We start from the raw sequence: 12110 nt of genomic DNA, 5'->3' as shown, positions 1-12110 counted from the left end.
GTATTAGCTCTACTGACTCTTTCCAAGGCACAGTGACACTAGAAGAGTTTTAGTTCTCAAAAATGTATTTTTATGTCTTGCATGTAATTTTAGACCATAAAAAAGGAAACTTGTAGCTCTTTCTTGGGGCTATGATGTTAATTTTTGCAACTCTGACCAGTTAGAGAATCATTTCTTGTGGCATATCTTAACAAAGGTCATTAAACTAAGGTTAGGATTTTGTACAGAGAGTCCTAGGTTATCAGCCACACCTGACACAGCAATTAAGTTGCTTCTTACATTTTAAAGTGGTTCAACAGATCAGTTTGTTATATGCTCTTGTAAATAAGATTGTTTTTCCCACCCCCCTCACCCCCCGGGAATACCCTGTCTTAGAAACCATCAGCAAGGCACCTGGTCTAATCTAAAGCTATTTTGAAGTTCTATATCAGCTGATAGTATATAGCTACTTGGAAGCTGGAGAAATAGAGCTGTTTTTAGGCTGTGTTCTAAGACAGTTCTTAAAGGGAACTTGTATTAACTCAAAAAAAATTGAGTAGCCCTCCTGTATACAGATGATAAATGGGCTGAAAAAGAAATCAGAGAAACATCACCCTTCACAGATATGCCACAGATAGCATAAAATATCTTGAGGTAACTCTAAACAAACAAGTGGAAGACTTGTATGACAAGAACTTTAAATCTTTGAAGAAAGAAATTGAAGAAGACACCAGAAAGTGGAAAAATCTTCCATGCTATTGTATAGATAGAATTAACATAGTAAAAATGGCAATCTTACCAAAAACAATCTACAGATTCAATGCAATATCCAGAAAAATCCCAGCAAAATTCTTCACAGACCTTGAAAGAACAGTACTTAACTTCATATTTAAAAGCAAAAAACCAAGAACAATCCTGTACAATGAAAGAATCCATAACTTCAAACTACTACAAAGCTACAGTACTGAAAATAGCCTGGTATTGGAATAAGAACAGACAGGAGGACCAATGGAACTGAAGACCCAGATATTAATCCACACACCTTCTAACACCTAATATTTGACAAAGAAGCAAAAAATATCAAATGGAAAAAGAAGCATATTTAACAAATGGTGCTGGTATAACTGGACATCAACATGTAAAAGAAAAAAATCCATATCAATCACCATGCACAAAACTCAAGTCCAAATGTATGAAAGACCTCAACATAAAACCAGCCACACTGAACCTCATAGAAGAAAAAGTGGGAAGTACACTTGAACGCATTGGCACAGGAGACCACTTCCTAAATATAACCACAGCAACACAGACACTGAGAGAAAAAATTAATAAATGGGACCTCCTGAAACTGAAGAGCTTCTGTATAGCAAAGGACATGGTCAACAGGACAGCCTACAGAATGGGAAAAGATCTTCACCAACCCCACAACAGACAGAGGTCTGATCTCCAAAATATACAAAGAACTCAAGAAATTGGTCATCAAAAGAACAAATAATCCAATAAAAAATGGAGTACAGACCTAAACAGGGGAATCTAAAATGACTGAAAGACACTTAAGGAAACGTCCTTAGTCATTAAAGAAATGCAAATCAAAACAACTCTGAGATTCCATCTTACACCTGTAAGAATGGCCAAGATCAAAACACTGATGACAACTTATGCTTGAAAGCTTATGGGGAAAAGGGAACACTTTTGCATTGCTGGTGGGAATGCAAGCTGGTATACCCCCTTTGGATGTCAGTGTGGTGATTTCTCAGAAAATTAGGAAACAACCTTCCTCAAGACCCAGTAATATCACTTTTGGGTATATATCAAAAGGATTCTCAATCGTACCACAAGGACATGTGCTCAACTATGTTCATAGCAGCTTTGTCTATCATAGCCAGAATCTGGAAACAACCTAAATGCCCCTCGACCAAAGAATGGATAAGGAAAATGTGGTACATTTACACAATGGAGTACTACACAGTAGAAAAAGATAACAACATCTTGAAATTTGCAGGGAAATGGATGGAGCTAGAAAACATTATTTTAAGTGAGGTAACCCATACACAGAAAGACAATTATCACATGTACTCACTCATAGGTGGTTTTTAAACATAAAGCAAAGAAAACCAGCCCACAAATCACAATCCCAGAGAACCTAGACAACAATGAGGACCCTAAGAGAGACTTACATAGATCTAATCTACATGGGAAGTAGAAAAAGACAAGATCTCCTGAGTAAAATGGGAGCATAAGGACCTTGGTAGAGGGTTGAGGGGAGGGGAAAGGCAGGGAGAGGAGCAGAGAAAAATGTAGAGCTCAATAAAAATCAATAAAATTTTAAAAAGGGAACTTGTAACCCTTAACTTGAGTACCATCTCTTTGTATTCATTTTATTCATCAAAACTCTGTAGGCTAACATCAATATCAGTTGAACAATACAACCAAGGAAGAGACACCTTCTTGACAACCACATATAGAAATGCGCAGTAAATTGGTATATATTAATGAGATACACACATACTAGATACAGACAATAGAGAATTCCTTATATCCACGAGAAGATTGCAAGACCACAGGTAAAGGTACAGCCAGAATCAAAGGATACTCATGGGTCTGTATTTTTATAGCCTTGTTTAAACAAGAATTTGTTTTTGGTGGATTGACACCTAAATATTAATTGCCATCTGCTGTATATTTTTAAAGATTTAATGATGTATATAGTGTTCTGTCTGTATGCATGCCTGCAGGCCAGAAGAAGGCACCAGATCTAATTATGGATGGCTGTGAGCCACCATGTGACTGCTGGGAATTGAACTGATGGTGTCTGGAAGAGTGGTCAGTGCTCTTAACCCCTGAGCTAACTCTCCACCCACGCATTCTGCTGTACTAAATAATAATGGCCTGTGGCAGGATCACAATAGTCTGTAACTACAATTCCAGAGACTCTGATGCCCTCTTCTGGCCTCTGCAGACACCAAGTAGACATATGGTGCATACCCATATATATGTAGGCAAAAAATCATATACATACAAATCAACTAATATTTTTAAGGAAAGGAAGATAAAGTGAGATCCTTTAGTGAGTAAGACCGAATCACGAACATCTGGCTTTCCAAGGCTCCATGTGGACCTGACACACTTAACTGCACTCTATGCATCAGGACAGACAACTGTCCTTGGGAATAGGAGAAGAGCAGCTGAAAGAGCAGGAAGCAGCAGTTCCTGGGACAGGGAAGTCTCTTTGTCATGCTAATCCCAGGGTATGATCCAAGTCTGAGGAGGCATCCCATAGATGCCATCAACGAGGCACTGCTGAATCCAACTGCAAAAGCTCTATGCGGCCTGCACTGGATGGACGGCTTCTGTATTCTCTTCTGTCCTGGGGTTCAATCAAACTCGACTGCAGGAGCATCACTTGTAAGGGGAAAAGGGTCACCAGCTTCCCTTCAAAGACCATCACGTCCATCCTGTCCCCAGAGAGCCTTCACAAGCTTTATCAGACCTGTGGAGCTGTGTTTGCCTCTGCTTGCTGTTCAACTGTGCCCTTCCTTTCTCCCAAGATAACATTATCAGCTGGAACCCCTGTGTTATGATTACAAAGTTTATAGGTCAGTGGGAAATTTCCTGAAATTGGGAAAACGGTTTCTCTCAGAAATATGACTCACAGCAGCCTGTTTGGGCACTGGGATGGGATGGTGAGCACAGGAGTTCCTCTGTTTCAATAGCCTACCTGCAGCAAGGTAGGCCTTTTGTCTGCGAGGTTCCTGGCCACCTAGGGCTCTGAGCCTGTACCAGAAGATCCATCAGAGGGGTGAGTGAGTTCCTGACCCGTGGCAGCAGCCGGGGATTGGAGCACAGACATTGCTCAACTCCCTATACTTCCTGGTCATTCTGTAGGGGCTGCTCTCCCTAGCTACAGCCTCTCTTCCTATCCCATCCCAGCTTGCACCCAGGCTACCCCTCCCTTCTTCCTCCTTCCTTCGGGTCCATAACATCCCCCAGCTCAGCCTGTTTGGGCACTGGAAAGGGGTGGTGAGCGCAGGAGTTCCTTTGTTTCAATAGCCTGCCTGCAGCAAGGTAGGCCTTTTGTCTGTGAGGTCCCTGGCCAACAAGAGGAACTGATCCTGAACCAGAAGATCCATCGGGGATCATTTGGGGGAAAAGATGGGGAGGCGCCAATGCAAGAATTTCTCCAACAATCTGAAAAACAACATGAAAACTCCAGAACCCAGTGAACTTACAACAGGAGGACTTGAACACCCTAATCGAGAAGAAGTAGAAAAAATTGACTTTATGAAAGTGATAGAGTCCCTTAAACAGGAAGTGAAAAACTCCCTTAAAGAAATGGATGAGAAGAATAACAAAAAGTTTGAAGAAATGAGTAAATCCGTAAATGATATCCTAGGAAACCAAGAAAAAACAATCAAACCGATAATGGAAACAGTGCAAGACTTGAAAACTGAAAAGGAGGCACTGAAGAAAACACAAACTGAGGGCCAACTGGATATGGAAAATCTAGGTAAACAAACAGAGACTACAGAAACAAGTATAACCAACAGAATGCAAGAGATAGAAGAAAGAATCTCAGATTCTGAAGACACCATAGAGAAAATAAACACACTGATCAAAGAAAACAGCAAATCCAACAAATTCTCATCACAAAACATTCAGGAAATCTGGGACACAATAAAAAGACCAAACCTAAGAATAATAGGGATAGATGAAGGAGAAGAATTACAGCTCAAAGGCCAGAAAATATATTCAATAAAATTATAGAAGAAAACTTTCCCAACCTAAAGAAAAATATTATTATGAAGGTTCAAGAAGCATACAGAACACCGAATAGACTGGATAAAAAAAATCCCCTTGCCATATAATAATTAAAACAAAAAACATACAGAATAAAGAAAGAATATTAAGAGCTGAAAAGGAAAAAGGTCAAGTAACTTATAAAGGTAAACCTATCAGACTAACACCTGACTTCTCTATGGAAACCATGAAAGCCAGAAGATCCTGGATAGATGTACTGCAGAAACTAAGAGACCATGGATGTAAGCCCAGACTACTATACCCAGCCAAGCTTTCATTCACTATCAATGGAGAAAACAAAATATTCCAGGATAAAAACAAATTTAAACAATATGTAGCCACAAATCCAGCCTTACAGAAAGTAATAGAAGGAAAATCACAAACCAAGGAGTCCAAGAATGCCCACAACTCAGACATCTAGCGACCCTTCACCAGCACAACTCAAAGAAGGGAAACACACAAACTCTACTACCAAAAAAAATAACCAGTGTTAATAACCACTGGTCATTAATATCACTTAATATCAATGGGCTCAATTCACCTATAAAAAGGCACAGGCTAAGAAATTGGATACGAAAATAGGATCCGACATTCTGCTGTTTACAAGAAACACACCTCAACCACAAAGACAGACATCTACTCAGAGTAAAGGGTTGGGAAAAGGTTTATCAAGCAAATGGCCCTAAGAAACAAGCCGGTGTGGCCATACTAATTTCCAACAAAGTTGACTTCAAACTAAAATCAATCAGAAGAGATAGAGAGGGACATTTTATACTCATAACAGGAACAATCCATCAGGATGAAGTCTCAATCATGAATATTTATATCCCTAATATAAAAGCACCCACTTATGTAAAAGAAACATACTAGAACTCAAGGCAGCCATCAAACCACACACACTGATAGTAGGAGACTTCAATACTCCTCTCTCACCAAAGGACAGGTCAATCAGACAGAAACGTAACAGAGAAATAAGAGAATTAATGGAGATAATGAATCAAATGGACTTAACAGACATCTATAGAACATTCCATCCAAATAGGAAAGAATATACCTTCTTCTCTGCAGCTCATGGAACCTTCTCAAAAATTGACCACATACTAGGTAACAAAGCAAACTTCCACAGATAATGGGAGAAAGAAGTTCAAGGTTATGCTCTACTCAGTAAGGAGCTCAAGATCAACCTGAGCTACATGATTCTGTCTCAAAAACAAGAACAGCTGTTATGACATGAGTTTCCTAAAACCAATTCTTCACAAAATTTTATAAAGACTTCTAAACATACTGAGAAGCTCTCTCTATCCTCTCTCTCTCCACATATGTGTGTGTGTGTGTGTGTGTGTGTGCACTTATATCTATTGGAAAGCTCCTTCCATGACTCTCTATAAAGTCATTGTGCATATGTACATACATATATCTGTGCACTTAAACTACATATATAAGGAGATAAGGGAAAGAACAATTATGGGTGGTTAAGCAGACATGATGAAGCTCCGGCCCAAGAAGGACATGGGTTAGAATCTTCCTGGTAAGCCACCACCTTGTGGTGCTACACAGATTATTAGAAATGGGTTAACCAAGATGTGAGAATTAGCCAGTAAGAGGCTAGAGCTAATGGGCCAAGCAGTGTTTAAATGAATATAATTTGTGTGTTGTTATTTCAGATGTAAAGCTAACTATGCGGGAGCCGGGCGGGACGAAAAGCAGGCCTGCTCGCGTCCTCACTACACAGGCAGGAAATCCAAAAAGAGATACAGAAAGGAAAAGGGCAGGGTCAGAGAGATGCCAGCAGTCACCATGGAAATAAGCCACCAGTCCTTGATAAAATAAAGAATATTAGAAATAGGTTGATTGAAATTGTAAGAGACAGTTAATAATAAGCCTAAGCTAAAGAGTAAAACAGATTGCAATTGATATTAAGCTCAGAGTGGTTATTCAGGAACTGGTGGGTGGGAGAGAAACATCCAGTTACACTCTATATCTTTGATTCTCAGAAGCAGCCAAGGCTCAGGAGTAGCTCATCAAAGTCAGATGACTGAGGCTGAGAGGGAAAATTCTATCCCTACACGGGCCACCCCACTTCTAATACCTGAGCTCTGCTGGCAGCAAGCTCACAGGGAACAAAGCAAAACACATAATTCATGCCTCCATCAGACCAGGTTACAACTTTCTCCACCACAACAGGAGTACTGAGTCCAGCCCACTCAGCTGGTGTCTTGTTACTGTGAACGACTACAATCTAGACTGGGATTGGTGACTCTGGTCAAAAACAGTAACCATGGAGCCTGCTTCTAATTGGTTGTTTGTCTACTTCATGGGGCTGCTCGAGGGATTTGGGGACTGGAAAGATGCTCACTGGCAAAAGCATCCACTGCTTTTGTCAAAGACCAGAATTCAGTTCCCAACTTAACACTGCCTGCAACCTCAGCTCCAGAGGATCCGAGGCCATATTCTGACTTCTATGGACACTTGTATACCTGTGAACAAATACCACACAGAAACATACAAATACATAGTTTTCTAAGTAGTAGAGTAAATCTCTTTTAGTAATAAAAGTTGACTCCATCAAGTCCAGCTAAATACTCTTACAGTTCAAGTTTGCAAATGTCTCAAAGAAGCATCACCCTTGATTTTATTTTTAGATTTATTTTCTATATTCTACATGTATAAGTATTTTTCTGCATGTTTCTCTCTCAACTACATGTGCCCCTTGCAGAAGCAAAAAGAGGGTACCAGGTCCCCTGAGATTGGAGTTACAGATGGTTATTAGCCACCATGTGGGTGCTGGGATTGAACCAGTGTCCTCTGGAAGAGCAACCAATGCTTTTAACCACTGAGCATCTCTCCAGCCCCATTACTGAGTTTTCGTAAAATATTTGCTTATTTGTTTGTTTTTATGTCTATGTATGCACATGTGAGGAGGTGGCGTGTGTGTCTGAAGGGGACACAGGTGTCCTCCTCTATCACGTTTAGTCTATTCATTTGAGGCAGGTGTTATGGGGCATTCACCAGAGAAGACTGTTTGGACATGTTGGACATGGATTTAAGCAAAAAAAAAAAATCTTCATTTGCCATCTGGGCAAATAGTGGGCAGATATGCTGGTTAGCTCCTAAATCTATGTAGTACAGAGGCTGGGTTTTTAAGCATAACCAGCAATTCTGTTTTGCTAGAATTATTGCTATCCCCAAAGTCCCTTCCTGTGTGGGATTTCTCAGCCTTTTTTCCCAAAGATCAAAATATTTTAAAGGAATTTTTCAGGAAATTTTAGTTTTAAAACACCAACTTTTGCAATAAAAAATATTCCTGTTTCTGACAATTTAGGGAACCTATCCACAAAACATACACAGAATTGTAAACTTTATATTTTATCTCAAAAGATAAGATTTAAAGATTTTTCAATTTTCTGTACAATCAGACACTTACAGTGGGCACCACCAAGTAAAGGTCAAGATGGATTATGGATTGCTGATCTGTAGTTACCCCAGTTAATACCTTCCCAGTATCTGTGTTTCTCAAGTTCTGGTTTATTCCTAAGGGTGGTAGAGTTGGTCCATAACCCTGAATTTGTAACCATAGTACAAAACACAAGACTCAAGAGGAGGTAGAGGGCCAGAGACTAGAAGGGCCCTGGGTCTAAAGAAACCTCAACTGAAATGAGCCCATAATCCAAAAGCAGTCCATTTTTCCTGGGCATCTGTGGCTTGCACTTTCTTGGCTTGGTGCTGTGGACCCCTGGTGTAATGCCAGCTGTCTTCACCACTGTGGGAGTAGACAGTCACCATGTAGACTTCTTTCCCGGTTATTTCCAGCACCCTCTGGCTTTTCTCTTGACTCAGATGGCATCACTGGAATAACAAGGGGAAACTGGTGTGGACCCAGAGGTCAGCGGGTCTCTCAGAGTGTAATGAACAGCTGTATGGAGAACTGGAGGGTCTGTAATGACCTGAGAAATGGATAGTTAGGGAGTTTTCCCAACTACAGTTCTCTGAGCCAGGGAAGCAACTGGGGAGATCTTTCAAACATAATCTCATAGTGGTGCATATCCCTCCCTGTATGGGGTGCAGTGGGCCCAAAGCTATGCAAAGGAAGGAGGCCATTTCCTTCTTTAGTAGAAACTCGTAACAGTTTTGTTAAAGTTTTGTAATGTCTTAATTATTTTTTAAATCTGGTCAGATCTCTGAGGTCTAAATGCACATAGAAATTTTTAATTTAAGTCTAAAGTTTTAACTATTAATTTATAAATGTGTGCTTTGAATGAAAATGGTCCCCAAAAGGAGTGGCACTATTAGGAAGTATGTCCTTGTGGAAATAAGCATGGCCTGGTTGAAGGAAGTGTGTCACTGTGGAGACAGGCTTTGAGGTCTTATATATGCTCAAGTCATTCCCCGTGAGACAGACCACTTTTTGTTTCCACTAGGTCTAGATGTAAGAACTCTCAAATAACTCTCTAGCACTGTGTTGACTTGCCTACTGCCCTGCTTCCTGCCACAACAATAATGGGCTAAACTTCTAAACTGCCAACAAGCAACCACAGTTAAAGAGTTGGTGTGTTACATGTTTGCCACATGGCTCAGTACCTTTTTCAGTGGGGTAGGTCACATCCTGCTTCTTCGGTGATCTGGGCAGGACAGAAACCCCAACTAGCAGGTCCCTCATGTTACAGGTGTGGTCATGGTGTCTCTTCACAGCAATAGGAAGCTTAACAAAAAAATAAAAAGTGGTACCAGGAGTGGGGTATTGCTGTGATGAAGACCGTACTTTTGTTTGAAGGAATATGGACCTTGAGACTATGATTTAAAACAGCACTTTAACACCTTAGCTGCATCTTAATGGGCCATCCAAGGAGGAACATGGAATTCAGTGCGTGTGATGCCTTTAAAGCTGGGTGCCTGGATCGAGAGGTTTCAGAGGAGAAGAATGTAAATATGTAGCCTAGAAACTGGTCTTGTGACATTTTGGTGGAAAATGTGGATGCCTACTGCCCTTGTCCAAAGAGACTGCTTGCGGGCAAAGTGAAAAGTTTTGGGTTAATTCCATTGGCAAAGGAAATTTCAAAACAGCCTAATGTGGACTCTGTCCTGTGGTTATTTATGGTAACTCTAATGAAGATTTATAATGAAAGGGAACAAACTGAGCAGAGTAAATTGCAAAATGTAAGATTTGAAGAGAAAAGAAATTCCAGGAAGTGGAATGGAGCTAAGTCTGTGTTCAGAGAGATGAATTTATTAAGAAATGGAAAAAGGAAGTGGTGACCTCAGGAAAAATCCTACCGAGCTAAGTTTCCAACTCGTGAAAAGGAATTAAAGAAAAACTTAAAGCTGGGTATGGTGGGGCACACTTTTAATGGCACTCAGATGGAAGAGATCTGAGTCTAAGGCCACCATAGTCTATAGAGCAAGTTCCAGGACAGCCAAGCTTAGGCAGTGAAGAAAATCAACAAAAACAGAAATTTAGTGAAGATGTAATAAAACATGGGGTTATGTTCCAGTTCAGACAAGCAGCAGAACTTGGTAGTTTGAACATATGATTCTAGAGTTAAGGATAGATGAAAGGAGCCATAGAATTTGTCTCCACAACTAAGGAAAGCTACTGAGGTCAGGCATGTGTTAGAGGTGTTCCTAAATTGAGGCCTATAGAAGTCATTGTTTGAAGCTGTGAAACTGAAGGCTGGATTGCCTTGGAGAACCTAAGATATTGGAGATGCCAGAGTCACGGGATACCTGACAAGGAAAGCTGCCAACGGGGAGTGGAGCCAATGCAAGAAAAAGAAGAGTTTGAAGTTTCCCCAGCTGGTTTCTGTCTTGCTTTGGTCCATTATTTCCTCATTATGCTCCCTTCCCTGTTTGTGAAATGTTAATGTGTATCCTATCATTATATGTTGGAAGTATGTGATTTATGTTTTCATTTTGATATTACAGGGGATTACACTTAAGAGATTGCATGAATCTCAGGAGACTTTGAACTTTAGACTTTTTAAATAAGTTTGAGACTGTTGTAGACCATGGGGATTTTTGAAGTTGGAGTGAATGCATTTTTGCATTATGATATAGCAACAAGCTTTGGAGTAGAATGTGGAGGTTTAAAAGAAAATGGCTCCCAAAGAAAGTGGCCCTGTTAGGAGGTGTGGCCTTGTTCTTGAAGGTGTGGTCTTGAGGGAGGAAGTATGTCACTGTAGAGGCAGGCTTTGAGGTACCATATATGACAAGAGGTTTTGGCTATGAAAGCCAGGCCACTGCTATAATTCATTACTAAGGGGAGACCAAATAGGGGACCAGTACCTGAAGGAGTTTTTTAGCTACTATTTGAGCATTTTTATTTCAGGTGGGAAACACACTTACCCACCCTGAAAAGGTATCTAGCAAGTACTTTTATTCTCCCCTGATGTGGTATTCCCCTTTGTATGCTGTGAATACCATTGGTTAATAAAGAACCTGCTTTGGGCCTATTGCAGCACAGAATAGGGCAACGAGGGAATTCCAAACAGATATAGGAGAATAGAGTAGGTGGAGTCAAGGTGAAGCCATGTAGCCGCCCCAGGAGACATATGCCAGATGCTGGACAGAACTTTACCGGTAGGCCACAACCATGTAGCAATACACAGATTAATAGAAATGGGTTAATTTAAAATATAAGAGCTAGTCAATAAGAAGCATGAGCTAATAGGCCAAGCAGTGTTGTAATAATACAGCTTCTGTGTGATTATTTCAGGTCTGGATGGCCAGGAAATGAACAAATAGCCTCTACCAATAGATTGGTGCCTAATGTGGGGCTGACTACATCCATGCAAAACCTGAAAAAGCTTGGAAAGGCATTCTAGACACAAAATAACAGAATTAAGCATGGCATCATGGTAGCAAGCATTTGGGGGGCACTCTATTTGCTGACAGTGAGCAGGGGCACGGTGGCTCTTTTGGAAAAGATGTACTGACTTAGCATAAGAAATGGCAGCTTCCTAGTTTGGGCAGCAGGAACTCTGGCTCTTTCAGGAGGTCAAGCACTTGAATGGGGTTTGTAGGCAGTGTGCTGCAAGGTACTTGGTGGCAGCATGGGACGGCTGTTTACCAGAATTGAGGTGATAAGCGTGGCTCCCTCCCTTTTGCCCCTCTTTAACTGGTGGTCAAGATAGGTAACCTTCTACAAAGTTGAACTTTCTTGGCTTACATTTTGTAGCTCAAGGTCTGTAACTCTTGCAGCAGTTCCTCAATGGCCCTTTTATAATCCATTTTTCCAAGAAACCTCTGACAGAGGGACAGGAAGTCTGCACTTAGTGTCATTAAATCTTTTGGCAACCCGGTCCAGATATGTCACCTATCATAACCTCCTGCTGGGTCTG

This window comes from Arvicola amphibius, chromosome 5, assembly GCF_903992535.2.
Source record: "Arvicola amphibius chromosome 5, mArvAmp1.2, whole genome shotgun sequence".
Classification (NCBI taxonomy): domain Eukaryota; kingdom Metazoa; phylum Chordata; class Mammalia; order Rodentia; family Cricetidae; genus Arvicola; species Arvicola amphibius.
The sequence above is the reverse complement of the archived record's forward strand: the minus strand, read 5'-3'. Positions refer to the sequence as shown.